We start from the raw sequence: 19,935 nt of genomic DNA, 5'->3' as shown, positions 1-19,935 counted from the left end.
AACAGTTGTGTTGTCCTTGTCCTCGCAATCGTTGTACGTTCAATTTTTGAGGATTGATCCAGGTTAGAGATACCATCAAATCGTCAATAGCGTCCCCTTTAAAAGGACTGAATCAGGTTACGGTATTCAAATTATCGAGTCGTTGAGGTCTGAACAAGCATATTATGATATTGAACTTTATTATAAGTTGACAGTGTCGGCCAAATTAATTGTTGTACAGGCTCACTTAGAGATTACGAAGGTAAGACGTTGTAAGTTTTAGTGCGTAGTATTTATAACAAGTAAAATACTTACGATATAATTAACCGATTAAGGTAATTTAAAAAAGATTAATATACGATTCGAAATATTTCAAAAAAAGACTAGGATAAATAAAATCTAAAAAAACATTTAAGTTGAGTAAAAAATAAATTAGTCCATCGTATCATGGCGATTTTCGAAAAGTATAACGTTCATCTTACGTATTGTATCGCTAATATTTTGCTTTTATTACCGAACATGAAGTTATTTATGTAACGATTTTATTGTAAAAAACTGTGCACACATTTAATCAACATAATGTTGAACACAGTCATTTTATATTTTATCACTACTTGTATGTTGTCGTCTATTTTCACATCATAATTATTTATTGTAATCGTGATAAATAGCGAACGTTGCTGTTTGAATGTTAAGTCTAATAATATCTGTAGAGTTTTTTTCTCATTAATCATTCTAAGTGCATATACCACCGCAATCTCGTATGATATTTTCCCGTATTGAAACACGTGCATTGTTTACCCATCATATACATAAGTTCCTAACTATACATACCCGTCTATTATTTTCATCGACATAGCGAAACACTGCACAATCGCACAAATATTTACTCAAGATCAAAATAACAATGTACTGTTATGTATAGTAGCACGTAGGTATACATATTGTATCGCAGACGGCGTTGACATATTATATTATTACAAATTCTGCACAATATACAAGGCGATTATTATAAAATAAGAAATCATTTTATCGAAAAGTACCCATATTAATGTTAAAAAATATGTATTTTTTTAACAATACGAAATAGGTACAAAACAACATTTTTTTTACTATCTATCGTGAAAATTCGTCATCACTCTGAATGACAGGATTTATTTTTAATTTCTTATTCGAACGAGTTGTTAATTACTTATAAACTTATAACTTATTTGAGAATTGTATAATAATCTAAAGTTTAGATACGCCGTGTAGAGTATCATAGGGATACCAATTAATTGTCCGTTAATTATATGCTATGCTCATCAAAACTTTAATCACTATTATTTTTTTAGGTTTTATTGAAATAATTAATAATTTCACAATCTGTATAAAAATACAGGCAAGTCTCGATAACTTGAACCTCGATAACTCGAAAACTTCGATAACTTAACCTTGTCCCTATGGAATTCTTATACACTCAATGCAATATTTGTAACTCGAAAAATACATAAGTCGAATTAACTTTTACCTCACTTGAAATTCTAGTTATCGAAACCCGACTGTAAATGGTTTAAAAATCGACTTGGATGAATAGTTGGATTAATATTTAACAAGTAAGTTGATTACCTTATTACCTTATTTGTATTTACCAAACATTAAAATTAAAGAAAATAATGCAAATTGACATTGATCAGACTATATATCACGGAGATGTGTTCAGTGTATATTTTGTATCAAAGTTGACAAATTAATGAAAATAATTAACTCAAGCTAAAAAGTTAATAGGTAAGTTAAGTGAACACAAGATCGTCAAGTAAGTAGTTAATAGTTGAGAATAAAAACAAATTTAACTCACTAAGTTTAAAAAAAGTTAATCTACTTTTTCATACAGTTCGCGGATCACACATAAAGAATTTTTATGCTCATCTATGTATTATAATATTATTTTATCAAGAATCATAATATAACAGAAACTATAGTGCGGTGTTATTAGTATTTTAGTATTTACCCATAACGTTTAACATATTAGTATTGCACTGTATAATATACGTGTAGGTATTATACACACGTTTTGTTTATTTTCGGTATGATGTCGATTGTTCAATTTATTTTGTTTTCTCGATGGGCTTCGTTATGTAATACTGGGGAGAATTAATCGCGTTTTGTTTATTAATCGGAAATAATATTATGATACGGTTTCGTATAATATTAAATAGCGATTTATAATTATGAGAGCACTGGGGACATAATAATAATATACCTATTGTAATATAACGTTTCGTGTGCCATTATTATATCTATAGTCACACACATAATATATAACGTTTGGTTGTTCATCATTGAAATTGATATTTATTCGAAATTCGTTATTTCATAATTGAAACATGTGAAATATTTAATCCTTTCACGTCGCTAATGATTCTTATCCAACGAATAATATAAACTGTCTCATTTCGTTTCCTAATACCAGCTATACGATTTAATATTCAGGCGGATTTATCACGCTTTACTGCGAGTTACTAAATATAGTTTATACAATATACATATTCAGCGTATTCGTGTATTCTAATCAATTAATAATTAATTGTCTACAAACGTGCTAAACTTTTCGTATGCTAATAATTTATAAATTATAATCATTAACAGCTATCGAGATAGTTACCTTTTAAGTATACCATTTCCGATATGAAAATGTATCAAACACTATAATAATATTATATGGGTACACATCTAATGGTTTATCACTTTTTAAATGCACGCTAAACACCTAAATATTATTTTATTTTAATTATTCGTTTTAATAAGACTTCAACAACGGCTATGGTTATAATTAGAGCTTACTTAAAAATGAAATACCAACAAACTTTAACCAAAACTAAAATAAACTAAGGGTATTATTCAAAGTTTTTGTATTAAGTTTATATGAAAGAAACATTTATAAATTGCTCATGGCATTGCATTTTCTTAATTAAGTGCCTGTTGGAAATATGCTGAAAGTCTGAAATATATAGTAAAGGTTATCTGTGCTTTTCATATATTTTTTGGAATTTAGTCACAATATTAATCGTAAGGCTTTCATTACACGTGTTACATCTCTAAGAATTTTTTACTAGGATTAATATAGAATTTGGAAAATTACATCCCGGGGGCTACGAACATCCGGGCTGTATGATTCGCTTGTTACTTAGATTGTTTAAAGATAAAAGAAAATTTGATGAAGTTCGTATAATAATTACATATTATTATTACCTACTTTATTCAATAAATTTTCAAAATACTACTGAGGCTTTGTGGTTGTATTCTGTTAACGCGCTGAATCGTGTTTAATAGTTTTAAAATAATAGATTATTTTTTATTAGAAAAACAGTGCATCGTGTATGTTAAAAAAAAATATATATATATATATAAAACGAAATTTCTTTAAAGCAAACCGAATTCCACACTGTGAATTTCGTACAAAATTGTACTTTTACCCACATTAATATTATATATATTGAAGCGTTATGACTGCTAGCCTGCAGACCGATGCGACGGAATAATCAGTACAACTTCCCCCCATCAGTGCTTGCCGTGGAGTTAATTCCATTCATGAAACGGTCCACTGCCGCTAATCAAGTTACACCGATTTTTTTTTTTACGTTTCCGAAAAACACTGACGTTTCGTTCGGCGCACAGACGACGGCATAAAAAACGTTTATTTTTTGTTCCTCGACGATAATCATTGTTTGACCCATTGTACGGTAGGGTGAATCGCATTATGCACAAACAATGCATCGACAATACAACCATACAATATTATACTATATATGTATATAAACACATTATATATTCGTACGTGTACGCATACGGACAGTTAGTATACGAGTGTACACCATGTGTGCCTAATAAAAAGTGCATTATCTGTCCGGATGAGTACGGCAAGTGCGGGTTTATCTGCTCTGCTGCTATCACACACAAGGCGAACCCTATTTATTATTGGCCCCCCTTCTCCCATCCGCGGCGCAACAGAAGCACAATCGAGTGTGGCGGCGGTGGCGTGCCAATTTTTTATTTCATTCCACTCCAGAGAAAAAATAATATGATAAAATGGGGTGGCCAATCCTACGCGTTTATATATTATTGGCAATAGGTCAAAATACCAAATAATAGTTACTTCAGATAATGGCTAATCGACGGACCCATCACTATCTCCAAGTGTCCTGTAAGCCGCGCATATGTATCTCACCGAAAACGATACAAACAGTGCGTGAAAATAGCCACACACACAATTCTTTATATCTAAATCATTTCGGTGAGCAGTCATGCACTGGCCGGGTGATCGATGAGTACCTAATGGCTAATACTAAGTCTGTAGGTACTACCAAGAAAAGTATTTTTGATTCAACTTTTTCTATGAATATTTTCAAGACATTGTGAAATCGGTCAACGACTGATATATGTTTTGTTTTAGTTTTAGCTAACGCGGATTTAGATAACACTTAAATATATGGAGTTAAATAATACAATAATTATTACCAGACATACCTATAATATCTGTAGCATCGATACGTATTACCAGGCTCGAGTAGGGATACGAGTACATATTGGGTGTAAAATAAAAACATAATATATTTTATTCTTATTATTAAAAAAAAAAAAACATTTTTTAACTATGATAATGCATATAACGACGAACAATAAACTTTTAAGTGCCTAACATTGTTACTTATTATTTGTACACATTATTTAAATAATTTTGTTTAATGATTAATTTATAATTTTTTATTACACAATCAATCGACTTTTTGAAAACCTGGTCTCTGTACAATAAATATCATATGCTATGTGTATAAATCGTATATATAAGATTGTCGATTCGTATAATATATAATGTAGTAAAGGTGCATGTGCAAGTGTACATAAGTTATAATATTATACACAATACAAATTCGATGAAATTTTAATTTTTTTTTTTTTATTTCGTATACTTGTTAATCGTAATTATAACCACTTTTAATATATAATTAAAGTATATCATGATAAAAGCTTCAAATTATAATTATGCGACGTACAGGAATTTACCTCTATTTGGTGTAGGGTTTGGGATGGTTTCGGGCGAATTTTGGTGGGACGATGCCGGCGATAACGTGACGAGTTGATTGGATTAGTCTAGATATAGACGGACACTAGAAACTAGTAACGGAACTGGACGTTTGCAGCTTGAGACGGTTCTCGTGATTGTTCTTGCGCCATGTATACTGCCGGCAATCGCTGTGGTCGATAGGTCATCGTGGTATTACTAGACAGCGACCACGCACGTGCCGATCCGCTGGGAAATTGAAAAAGTAGTCGATTCTTGCCTGAGTTCGTTTTAAAAATTAAACACAAATCAATTGTTTTCGGTACCACGGGCGTATATGTTACCCCTCAAAAATACATACCAGGAAAATTGTATTTGTCGACCGTGAAAGATTAAACCACCGCGAGGTTTGTGCAGCCATGATTATTTTTATTATGTTTTGTTTATACTACACGCCATATATATTATATAACTCACGAGGAAAAAAGATTATTACAAATTCCAAAAACCGTTCATTTGTTTGGCGAACATACGGATCAACTGCTGCAGTTAACTATAGTATACGTTAGTTCTAAATAAAATTAATTTTACATTCATCTAAATCAAATCTTACTATAATTGTAAGCGAGGTCCCTAGCAAATCGTTGTTCGGGGTAACCACGCTTTAAAATGAATATATGTCTAACGACAAGTGGACTGTATGTATGATTAAGATATATATAATGTGTATAGACAATGAGATGTATTAAAATCTAATATAACAAAGTCAATATAAATTATCAATTAATACATCAAGATAGAATTGTATGAAATTACAATACAATTATTACAACAAATTATACCAATATATATAAAAGAAACAATAAAACAAAATATATTATACAAAGTTATAAAAAATTGTACCAATATATATAAGAAACAACAAAACAACAAAGCTCTTACCGCGTACTGCGCCACTGCAACAGCCGACAAAAACACCAATAATTACGTGGAAATTACCAACGCAAAAGAATACGGTGACTAGCGAGCCAAACGGTCGCGGCGGCCCATATATATAGGGACCGTCGTGGATAGATCAGCAGCGGGGGGAGGGGGTGTCGCGTCTAGAATATTCGAGTTTGTCGCAGTGGCCCAGGCGCGTTTGTCGAATGATCGAGAATATCGTCGATCATTCCAGAGCTGTATCCAACAATAATAAATAGTATTAATACAATATCAATATCATGTAGAATGTAGAAAATTTTGAGTTTTATCGCATAAATAATCGCATTGCAGTAAAATATAATAATGTTACACAGATATAAAATAAACGAGTCCTAAATAAAGTCCCGGCCGAAAAGAAAAATGTGATCTGTTCAAACAACTAAGTTATTAAATTGTTATAAAGCTTAAATATCTTGATATAAGTTATAAAAATATTTTCACCTTCAACTCGTTTATTGTATTTGTGGGAATTAGATATCTTTTAATCTATACTGATGCACAGTGGTGTTTCAACTGGTAGGTCGCAATCCATTTTGGGTCACGTAAGCTTTGAAAGTGGGTCGCAATAAGTTTTAAAATTTAAAAAAAAAACTGTAACTGTATTATTACATAATGTAATAAAAATTAAATATTACTTAGAAATATGTAAATTTTTATTTATTCAGTTATAAAAGCATTTCTAGAATGGCATACTAAAATATTAAAGGGATTTTAACTTTTTTATTTGGTTTTCATGGCTAACAAAGCTGACACGGGTCGCGTAAAATATAATATGGTAAGAAAAGTGGGTCGCGAGTCAAAAAGGGTTTGAAGACCACTCTATAAGTATTCTTTAGAAATAGTTAAAAATAAAATAATGTAAAAAAATAAAATGATTGATAGGTAAAAATAGGTATAGACTTACTTGATTTGTATAAAAAACAAAAATGTTTATTAAAACAATAATATTATTGTGCAATAATGAATTAAATATTTATCTGCTTATTTGTAATTTTAAAATATAATTTGTATCCCGTTTCAAATAATTTACATTAGATAATAGCTATACCTATAAAAACTTATGATGTTGTGATTACATTTATATCATATGATTATGCATATAAACAATGTCAAGTAAGTATATGAATACAAATTCTTCAAATTTCTTTCTTTTTTTTTTCTTTTTAAAAGTTTAAAAACTTATTGAAAAATGTCACTCGTACGAATCAAATAACCAATCAAAAAAATGCAGTGTTTCGTTGTTGTTTTTCGGACATATTTTACCCCTGCGAACTTTTCGATGCAAATTATCCGGTAAGTCGATTATTACTTCAAAAGAAGAGAGCGAAGACAATACGATGCAACAATATGCGTTTATAACATTATTATTATATCATATACATATATATGACAGTTAAAGTCCACCACATCGAATGGAATACAAATCGTATATAATATTAAGATTATGTTTCGAATATTCAACATGGGCGTATTATTGTTAATACTTGCACGAGTCGAGCAATATTGTGATGCGATAGACGTCGCTTAAACAATGTGCAGAAATACTTCATCACAAGATCGTTATATATATATAAGCAGTGTTATGTAATAACATATATAGTTGTTATGGCATCGAGACGTTAGATTTATGTAACCGGCGAATTACTGCTCAGAGAGTCATTTTCTAGATTTAACAGATTAAAACTGACCGTTATTAATGATTAATAGAATTAATATCGTATTATATTATATTATTGGACTCCGCGTAATAAATAAAAGCGCGAACAACGTTGGCACTGTCGCGGCGCGTATACCAACAACCGACAAGCGCGCGTATATTATGTTCGGGCATTATAGGCACAACTTGTAATGTAACCGATTCGGCAGAAACAATATTATGTGCTATTATAATGTACAGAATTATTCCTCTCGTGCAATTTAACAATAATAAGCCGTGCGTCATATTATATAGGCGAACATATTAATATCGATTTTAAGTGTTATACAATGAATATTTAACCACATGAAATGCGATCATTGTTATTGTGGCTTTACGCTGATTAATTATGGTATAGCTGTGTTCGGGGTAGGTACCTAAAGGACTATTATGTATACTATTGTGGTTTATATTATACATAACCGTTGTACTGATAAACGAATTATTGTTAATTGGAAATTCCGTGTCGATATCGATAGTTCAAAATTGATCGATTTAAGACACGGCGTATAGTATACATTTTATAAAAATAATTATTATAGAATAAAATAATGTATTTCAATTACTTTTGATGAATAAATTGTAGATTTTAGAATATTTAATATATACAAAGTTCTATTTCGTAAGTACCTATGACAAGTACTATATTAAGTATAATACTACTACTTTTGAATATACAATTGTGTAAACACTTGTGTAAGTTGTTGTATACATTTTATTTTACTCAAAAAATGCACGGTTTTCGTAGTATTTTATTATTTTTATTGATATTTAAAAAAAAATATGCTTAGCAGAGCGTGGTTTCGATCCACGGACCTCTGGGTTATGGGCCCAGCACGCTTCCACTGCGCCACTCTGCTAGATATTGATGAATGCATTGTGCATACCTTTATTATTTGTATAGATATGATAGCTATGAAATAAACTGATAAAATACATCCGATAAATAAACACATTTTAACACTCAAATTAAATTATATTTTTGTGATACTGTGTGACTGTGTCACTATTGGCCTATTGTTTATTTCATATTATGTTTATTGTTTAATGTATTTTTATGCTATACAGATACTGCCCTACTGCATAAGCGTAATGTTAAATCAGTAGATTACAATTTTATAAACAAGTTTCTATGCAGTTAAGCGTAATATAATATCCCGTATTTATTATTACATTTATTAATTATTTTCTAGATGAACATTTAAACTGTTTTTAATACATGTTTAAGAATTTTTTAGTACATACTAGCTTATAGTGTTTTAGGGTGTATTATTATTATTATTATTAAGTTGAAATGTATTCTCTTAGTGTTCGTAAAAACAGATTTGTTTCACCAAGGATTATAAATATTTAAACTTATTTTTAAGTACTAATTTTTTCCAACGATTAATATAACGAGTGTAATAACGTGTATGAAACACTACTGGTATAACCAATTATACCAATGTTTACTTCAAAAGTATAGATATTATGTTTAAGTGATATAGGTTTTGTTAATAGTTTTTAACAATTTGTGATTTCGGTTAAAGTTTTTTAAAATTTTGGTTTTGGTTACGGTTACGATATTAGAAAATAAAAACATCAACTTTTTAACCGGTTACGGCAGATTTTCTAAAAACCATTTTCAAGCTCTATGGTAAAGTAATCTATAAATGATCTGTTTCTCGTGCAATGAAATTGAAGATAACAGGTACTTATAAAATACGATATAATTAGTAAGGAACATTAATATTTTATTAATATTATAATATGTTTGTATACACCTTATGTTATAAACACCATGTTACATGATAATGATAAATTGACAGTGGTACCTACTTTTAATTAAAATATGTTAGATATAAGATACAGTTCAAGTACCTATTTTAATAGTTTTTATAAATATTTTAAGTGTCTCAAACACATTTAGATGTCGTAATTATTATATTGTATTTTTATAAACTAAAGATATGTGAAAAAAATACATTTCACTAAAGTCACATCACAGTGTTCGATTTCCGATTGATCGAAGAATAATACACGTAACTTTGGTAGGTAGCACTTGCACCCGATTTTACTGTCATCCGAAACAGTGTTTTAAAAATAATTATTTATAACGTGAAACTAATAGCAGTCCCTCGCTGGAATCAGAATGTATAAAAATTTGACAAATAAATAACGGGTATCGGATTTCTCGATAACGGTAAAAAAAAAATAAAAAAAAAATAAAAAAATAAAAAAAAAAGCTATAGATTAAAATATGAAATGACGGAAAACTATAGGGGTGGACATTTCAGAAATTAATGAAGGTCGAAAACCCGTGAAAAAAATATATATGAAAAATTATGGGCGGCCGGCAATGGCATCTGCAGCAGCGATGACTGCGGTGGTGGTGAATGGGTCGCGCGAAGGTAGATTATAATATCGGCGGCAGCGATGGCGGCGTTGAGGGTAAATGTTTGGCCGGTGCCAAGTTAGCGCCTTTACTATGACAAATAGCCGCAAAGTGACCATCTAGCCGAGGCGTTGGGGCTGTATTTTTATTAGTGACAGACTTAATTAGGGTCTCGGACCTGTCCTGAATAATTAAGAAGGATATTATTATACCGGATTTCCTTAGTTCCCAGCGGGCGACCCCACCCCGCCCTATCAACTACCCACCGGTACGGTGACCTCCGCTTCCACCGCCCTCTGGTCAACGATACGGGCTGCCGCGTTAATAGCTCCGTATAATGTCTGCAAGGGCAAATATAGTATGCATATTGTACGCGACGGCGGCGATGACGACTTTTTCGTTTTGTTGTTTTTTTTTTTTTTTGTTTTTTAATCTATTTTTTTTCTCGTCCACTCCGCTTTATTTGCACACCCTTAATGTCCCAGCTGGGAAATAACTGACAGTGTTATTAAACAATGCGTATCATTATATTTCCATAATAACGAAATGTGTATATACATATATACATGCACTATAAATACATATATATATTATATTATATGAATGTATATTAGAAAGTTACCACTACGCATTTACTAAAAGTTTCAACGGGTCAAACAGATCCTACAGCAACAATTAATATACTTGCTGGCATTACGTCCAGGTCTTCACTGTGGAGCACTGGAGCCATATATAGTGTACGAATTACGAACAGCGAACACCACTGCGCTATACCTACGACGCTGATCATGCGTTGGTCGTTACAGTATAATAACAAAGCGGTTTTATTATAGAAAAAACCAAATGAAAAATATCTGCATATAACAACAAAACATGACTGCAAATAACAAAACGACTGCTCAAAAGTCGAGAATTCATAATTTATTGTATATACAGTACGTATAAGTACCTATAATTATATTAGTTCGTATTGTAGAGGATAATATTTCGAGCAAAAGAATATACCGAATCATAATTTTACTCGTAGTTCAATTTTTCTGTCGTAAAAAGCTTCGTTTTCGTAACATGTCTCTCCTCTCTGTACACTCGTTACACCGCACCGGCAGTGGACACCGCGTTTCTGTTCCTGCAAACACGACTTAAAGTACTGTATCAATATATCATAGTATAATATGATGCTCGAACCGCAATAACATAATGTACAAACTACTATATGTGTCTTTTCCGAAAAGCGATATTATGTAATCGTTGGCGGACTGGACGGTATATATATATATGTATTGTATATATTGTTTTAAATTGACGGATGGGCCATACACGAAAATCATTCGCCGTATTACACGCGTCACGTCTCAGAGTGGATGGATAAGTCACGTGCGCGTGTAACAGCAAAGTACAGAAGACGATTTCAATGACGGAGGAGTACGCATCGGTGTATAATGTATATGGGCGAGTATATATATATGGAATTTGGTTGGACAAAATAAGGGCGATGTAGAGACAGGCAGCATAGAGACGGATAGAGAGAGAGAGAGAGAGAGAGAGTACGTGATGGCGGTGAGAGGGTAACGGAAGGAGAGAGAAGGACGCGGTGAAGAGAAATGTGAAAAACGTATCCCGAGCCGGAGGAAGAGGAGAGTGGAAAAAAATAGTAAGTCATCATTTGTTTGATTGTTGTGGTTTTTAATGTACGAAAACGGCCGGCGAGGGAACGCACACGCCGCCCTTGTGCGTGGCTCCCGCGCCTCGTTATCCTCGCATTATTATACATTTATACGGTCAAATCGAATTACGTACGGCAGAATATTATTATTATATACAAGTGAAATAAATGGATCGTAAAATGCGTATAATTCAACACGCACGGCACAGCAGTTCGGTTCGGTTTTGCTGCAGGTCTCGTAATCGTCGTTGGAACAAAATCGCGCGCGATGTACAAATAATTCGTATTGTAATGGCAGTTGTAGCGTATATTATAATATAATTGCATAACTACTGGTAAACTATGCGTGAATAACGTACGCAACTGACGTTATAATATTACGACGCCCCTTCGTCAAGGGGACACACTAATACATATGTATTATACTATCTTACACATGCCGCTATACCAATTATATTATATAAACACACATATGACGTTATAATATACACATACATTCTCGAGCAGTGGTGATGTCCATCGGAGGCGCAACTATAATAGGTTTAGTACACGAGATTATTTTATTGTCTATTGTAGGCTTAACTTATCGATGGGAGTGATCAAAATGCTCTTGTGAGTCTTGACTTTTAAAACGATTAATACCTACTTTGACGGGATAAATATATTACCTACCTATATTATAGGATTTATATTACTATTTAAAACAACTAAAGCAAATGTTGAACGTTCAAAATTTGTTTAATATCTTGGTATTAAATATTAATTATATGGTCAGTAGAATTATACTTTCATTAGGTATCTCAATCATTTATGAAAAAAAAAAAATCATTGGTGTTATTTATAGTACTAAGTAACTCGGTACAATTTTAGGCTAGTATTTTGTGTATTATTACTTATTTTATATAACTTATTAATTCTTATTGTTATAAAGGCTAATTTACAATCACTATGGTTTTTTTGATATAATATTCATTAATCATGTTCACAATTTCACTTGTAAAATCAATTATTATTTATTTATTAATCATATAGCTATTTAATATACCTAGTTTGTTTTAGTTAAAATACTTTCATTGTGTCACTACAATAATACGAGTATAATAATATGTGTTATGTCTCAGACTTATGTTCTAATTAAATACAACGAGAGCATAAAATATATTTTTATTAGTTTTGAATGATCTTAGATTAAAATTATCATTAACATATTGGTTTTCCATTTTATTTTGATTGAACTTTATAATTGACTTAAAAACAATAAACTTTTATTTTAAAATTTTAGATAGATGTTAAATTGTTTTAAAATAAAGTTTAGACGAAATTATGTTACTCATTCAAAAATATTTTTCTTTAACATTTTTGTAATGAACGATTTTACTCTAAGATTTTAGATTATTCAAAAATTAAAACAAAAAAAATGCACCGTTAATATTTATTATTTATTTTTATTGTCTTGCACCAGAAATAGTGCTTTGACATATCTTACCTTTCAATCTTCACGTGATATACTATAACAATTAGGTATATTGATTTGTTTTTTAACATGAAAGTCATACACCTATTAGCTTAGAAATGACCAACATCTTTCATTATTTTTATCAATGTAATCTTATTGTTCATTGGAATAAATAAACAAATAACTGTTATCCATTTTTAGTTTTGTCATTATTAAATTTTATTATACAAAAGTTGCACATATATTTTAAAAAGTTCAATCATCAAAGTATGAATAACTCAAAAAAAGTTAATTTTGTTATCTTCCTATGCGTCAAAATAATAAAGCGTTCACGGTTTACGATCTACATATTGGAATAACACGATTTGATGGAAATATATTCTATTTAATTTTATAATATGTGAGGCTGCGATATGACATCACGTTTCCAAGACGGATTTTCCGTTTTTTATAGAATCATCATACTCAAAAATGAAATTTTAATTTTTTGTTTTTATATTAAGGTATGTGAAATTTACTAGTATAGTGTTGTGTTTGGCTGATATATTTAAAATAAAATGTTATCTTTAGTACCTTATATTTTATAAGAAAAAATAAAATAATATTATATGAAGCAGGAGTAAAAGTAGATTTTGGTGAAATATCTGCGGATTCAATGAACAAATGTAATATCAATAAAATATGTTGTGGTGTCAATATAAATGATAATATATTATGATGGTAGGTATTGTATTATTGTTTATTGTAGGAAATCTTTATTAACGTATAAAATAAGATAATTAAATAATTTTTTATGGAAATTAAAATCTAATGTATTCTATCCAGATTTAAATTATTATAGATTAAAAAAAATGTAGAATAAATAATATATAATATGAATAGGATATATCCCAAGAGTACTGATCCTTTTAAAATATTTAAAATTAAAGTAAATTTTAAATATTAAATTATTATTAAGTATAGAAAGGCAATAATATAATTTTATCATATTTAATAATTTGATAATAAGCAAAATATAAAAGTGTAGACCCACGGATAATTGTTTTTTTTTTAAAGAATGATTAGTCTTTTTTATGTTTTATATTAGCAGTTTTTGCTAGAAATATTCAAGAACTTCACTTTAATATGATAATTTTATTTTGAGAAATGGTAAATCTCTATATATGACTTGTTTTTTCTATTTGTTGTATCCTTCTGGGAACATTATCTGGTAGAAATATTTATGTAAAACCATAATATTTTTTCTTTTTTACAATGTTTTGAGATATCTTGAAAGAGGTTACTTAACCTGTAGACCACTGGAGACTATTTCAATATCACAAAATAGTTTTTATCTGTATAGCCCGTACCTAAGCACAGCGACAAGAAGACACACGCGTACATGGATATAAATGTATGTATTTATATGTATTATATATTTTCACTTTGCTGATTGTAACTAAATTATATGGGTATATGCAGAGTTGAGCAACTTACTCAACTTATCATAACTAAAGTTACAAATAGAAATTTCTTCAAAAATATTATGTCTCTATAGATACAGGTTACAATTACGTAAAAAGTAACCAAGCTGCATTTATAAATAAAATATATTTGTATTTATTCATTAATTTAATAGTTAATAATATTTTGTTTAATATTATATTATTCTTTACTCATTACAAAATATTACGATTATAATAGAATAATATAATGTATTAAACATAATTAATATAAATCACAATAAAAATAATGATAGACAAACATTGTCATACATCAGTCTTTAAAAGTTTAAAACATTTTTGTCAATTATCTAACGTAACAGTAATAAAACCAGTAGTCGGTATTATTATGAAATAGGTAGGTACATATGTTATATTAAATAGTAATTAAAGTATAGACAATCACAATGGTAATTATATATTTATATTATATGATATTGAAATTTAAAAACGTAAAATTGAACTTAAAATAATTAACAGAGAAACAAAAACATTTCAATAAATTATATTTATTATTACTTTAAAAATAACACTGAAAATTAAAAGTCAAATAAAAAATTTAAATTGTAATAATGTTCTTATTATTTTCTTCTAGAATTAATATAATTTATTTTTTTTAATAAAAACTTATTTGTCAAAAACATGGTCAGATAATTTTTTTCTAGCCGACAATAAATGAACCTGGAAAATAAAAATGACCTTACCGTCGGAGTAGAAAAACAAGAATTTGTATTATATTTTACAAATATTTTTATTTTATTATTTTTTTTTTTTTGACACAATCATTTAAATTTGATAATTTTATCATTCAAAAATTGTGTAACTTCCAAATTTGCTTTTGAAATAGCTTTTGTAATTAAAATTAAATAATATATCATATTTACTCAATGACCAGTGATTACTGATCTCCAAGAAACGGTCGACCAAATAATATCAGTTATTGTTTATAAGCATGAATTTGTTTATTTTTCTGAAAAAATGATTTCATAATATTTAAGAAGTATTTTAAATATTTACAATTAATTAAAAATCTTAAATGATACTTTTTGATACAATTTTAACATCAAAATTTAAATATTCATAGTTGATTACTATACACTTAAAGGTGTAATGCAAAAACAAATAATAAATAAATAATTATTTTTTTTGAATCACCATTTTCAACAGTAGTTGAGAGAATTTCAATGCTGTTTATAATATAGTTCATTATACTTGTATTTAAAAATTGTTAATTTCATTCATTATTATTGAAGTCCAACTTTAGTTGTTTTTGTTTTGAAATACCAAGATGTTTATTTATTATTTTTGTTGAAGAAAGGAACTTAATAAATTGTGTAAACTCTTCTAATTTTCCTGAATGTAATCGCTAAAAACAAAAAACAAATATTACTTATAGTAACTGTATTGTATACCAAATATTTAACATATTTTTATCTATTTACATCTTTTAGTAAAAAAATATTAGAGAGTAGCTATACTATAATTTATGAATTTATATCAAAACATATCAATTAGTAAGTTTATAAACTTATAGTATTATATGTGTATATAAGGAGTAAAGCTGATGAAATTCTACAATTCTGCGTATACCCTCAAAGACATTGCTGTTTATTTACATTTATATAGTACAAACACTATAAACTATGGCATACATTTCGTAATGCAAAAATGTATAAAATAAATATTAAATAGATGCTTACTTTTACACGCGTTCGAAAATTTGTAGTGTGTTTGTATGAACCGCTAATACATTTTCTTTCGCATTTATCAGCTTTACACAACATATATCTAACTAAAAGGTTTTCATTTTTTTATTTCAACAATAACTTTAAAAAATGTTCCATTCAACAGAGAAGGTCGATGATCAATGTTTATAGAAAAATAAAACGATTTAAGTTTCAAGACTAGTCAACGGCATGGCGATCACAATTCACAAACAACATAAACGAATTATTACAAATTAAGGTAAACCTATTTATCACGTTTCTTATAAATTTATATCAGACAGCTGTACAACTGGTCGTCGAATTATTAACCAGCAGTGGGTTACATAAAATAACGTTATGTTAGGAAAAAAATGATGTACTAACCATAATCATCGTACAACAATCGAGTCTCACTTATAAATTATCAATGCAATTAACTTTTAATTTTAACTCGTAACTTTCATATAAAGTGAAAGGAAAATGTTTAACTATTATTATAAATTAAAATTAAGTATAATAAATGCTCAACCCTGGGCGTATGGACAAGATATATAATATATTGAATGAAGTATTAATATAACTAAAAGCTAGATACAGAATATGCACGAATACTTGAGGATTTTAGAATGTTAACGATATTGACAATTCATTTAGCTTAGTTCACCTCTGCGTACGAATACATAGGAGTCCTTTATCCTATATGATAGGACAGTATTAGATAATCACAAATTTGAATGAAAAATTAAATCATTGCTTCGAAAAATGATTCCAATCTGAATTGTGATTACTATAGTATTATTTAAATAATAAAACCTACACTATTATATAAAATACATGTATGATGGGATGTTAAAAAAAACTAAGAACACTGCAGTCTTAAATCTATAGATTATTATCTCCTATTAAATTCCTCTAGGAAGTTTCTAAGATTAGCAGTTTGTATAAAAAAACTCGATTAGCATTTGTGTCTAGGTATATATATATATATACTGTTTTACATAAGGTTTTTTACAATCTGTACAGCAATACCTTTTTTTTTACAGATCGTGCAAAAGCTAAATATGTCTATGCGGGACTGGATAAGATCAAGCGGGGATAAAAGAGTATAACCCTCAAGTTTTGAGAAAAACATTATTACCTACTACCTTTTTGCGAGTACCGAAAATAAAAACAAATAAAAAAGCAGTGAAACATGACGTCTATACTATATATTATCGTACAACTCGTACAAGAATGGAGATTGAAGAGAAACCCAATGTTTTTTATTTCTGAAATTTCTCGCCATTAATAACATAACGTCGTATCGTCGCTGTATAAAGTTCAGTCACTAAGTCTTCGTGCGACAGTGGTTAGATTATGGTATTTTTGGATTATACGTAATTGACTGTAGCTATATTCGCTTATTGTTTTCTCGTATTTTTTCAGTCAGTCAATCACTTTTTCTCATAAATACGTCTCTCTCCCGAATTACCAAAAGATCTTTACACGTACGCGTGGGTGTGGAGAATGGGGGGGGGGGGGGTTGTCGTGAAACTATGGTCTCGTCATAGTAGTGTAATATACGCGAAAGGGGTGTATGACGGTGGATAGAAAACGGTACGAAACGAAGGGTGTGTGGTGGAAGAGGTTATATGGTAGAAGGAGAGAGAGAGAGACACACACACACACATACTACTCGTATAGTGAAGCACGTTATGCGGACGACGAATTATTGCTCTTGTCACGGCCTGTTCATTTGTAGATGGAGTTTTTATTCCCGCGGGATACGGCCCAATCACGAACGGAGAAAATTGCTTATCTGTGTACACACACATACACGTGCGCCACACACACACACACAATCGCACACGTACACACACACACATTTTATATATACGTTTGCAGCCCACCGAACCGATACGGCGGCGGCAGCGGTGGGACACACAGTATCGGCGGCAGCTTTGGAAGTACATAGCGGCGGTGGTCGGAGGAGTAGGAAAGGGAAGCAGGACGCCAGGACTTACACGCAGCAGGAGTATAATAGTCATAACGCCCGCCTCTCCCACCACGATTATACGTCGTAAGGATGAACTGTAGGAAGCTTGCAGGTCTTCGCACACGCACGAGAGCTTATAATACTCGTAGGTATAGGTTAGGTATATATATATATGAATCTCGATTTTCAATCCGTAAACGTTCGTCGCCCGGACAGTGTTTCATACGTATCTGTATGTTTGTCTCTGGATCGCTTATTAGGTGTATATAGCAAGTCGTATAGGTGGTCGAGGTCGGAGTATAGGCGTGACAGATGACAAATGTATCCGTTTGAGGAGACAAGGCGAGTTATTATTATTATTTTTTTATTTTTAAGGAAAGAGGCAGACTGTCGTAACACACCGACAGGAGTGCGTATATTAGAAGAGGGAATCCGGAAAAATAAATAATAACTAACGTGTTTGACACGAGACTATATGGTAGTTGACACTTTCAAAATATACGTGTATGACTAAGTTTGAATTGTTTGTCCTCTTATACAAAAAAATACTTTACAGTAAAAAATGTCGTTAAATAGTATTTTTATAAATACTCGGGAATAATTAATCTTTTAAATTATTAAGTAAATATTTTTAAAACAATTGTAAATTACATGTTATATTTTTTATTATTATTAATTTCCATTGTATTATTTTTCTTCTTGTAAAACGTATTTAAACATTTAAAAAAATATATTTTTGTTCTATACATCATTACTTCATAATATTTTAAGAGTGATTATAATACTTCTAAGTATTAATAATATTTAGCAACACAATTATTTCAGATATACAATACGCACCAATCCAATTATTAGAATTGTTTTCTATTATCACTTACTATTGATGTGTAAGCATAAACTACTTAATTGTTGAAGTATAAATATTTGAACTATTTTGATACTTGCGTTTAATTAATTAAACAATTGATACAATCTAGGTGGTACGTCACAGACAAAAGCTCTGATAAATTAATATGCCGATTTTTTTTTAAATTGACACACAATTTTGGTTTAAATTTACAATGTCACATAATGACATGTATTATATATATTATACAGCGCTCAAACGAATTTCCATAAAAACTGTTATCAAGATCACACCAATAATTTATTTAAACTAGTGACAGCTCGTAGATTAAAAAAAAAACTGGGAGTAGTCATAAATTGCTAGTGTAGTATACAAATTATTATTATACCGTTGCTATTATTAATGTTCAAAATATAAGTATTAGACAAATTTCTAATTATATTAATAAATTACATCGATGTACATAGTATATATCGAATATACATGTATAATAAATATACATTAATATTTGAGACAAACTGAATTGTATCAACGTAAAAAAAATTCTGCGAATAAAAATTTGCACGATGAAACCACAAAAAGATGTTGATAAAGCCAGACCTAACCTAACCAGCTCTTGTAAATAATATTAATAATTTTATGGGTGTATGCTGTTAGTATAATAAATAGAATTATCGCCGGACGGTTATTCACGTTTACCCCGACAACCGTGTTACTATCCAGACGTTTCACA

At 29.8% G+C, this 19,935-nt stretch overlaps 1 non-coding gene across 1 annotated transcript; it reads right to left on the bottom strand.

Annotated features, from left to right (window-relative positions):
- Positions 1–8,488: 8,488 nt before the first annotated feature.
- Positions 8,489–8,560, bottom strand: Trnam-cau (transfer RNA methionine (anticodon CAU)). The gene has a single exon. It is a non-coding gene; the product is annotated as a tRNA-Met (tRNA).
- Positions 8,561–19,935: the final 11,375 nt, after the last annotated feature.

Source organism: Aphis gossypii, chromosome X (genome assembly GCF_020184175.1).
Source record: "Aphis gossypii isolate Hap1 chromosome X, ASM2018417v2, whole genome shotgun sequence".
Classification (NCBI taxonomy): domain Eukaryota; kingdom Metazoa; phylum Arthropoda; class Insecta; order Hemiptera; family Aphididae; genus Aphis; species Aphis gossypii.
This window is presented reverse-complemented; position numbering and strand designations above follow the sequence as displayed.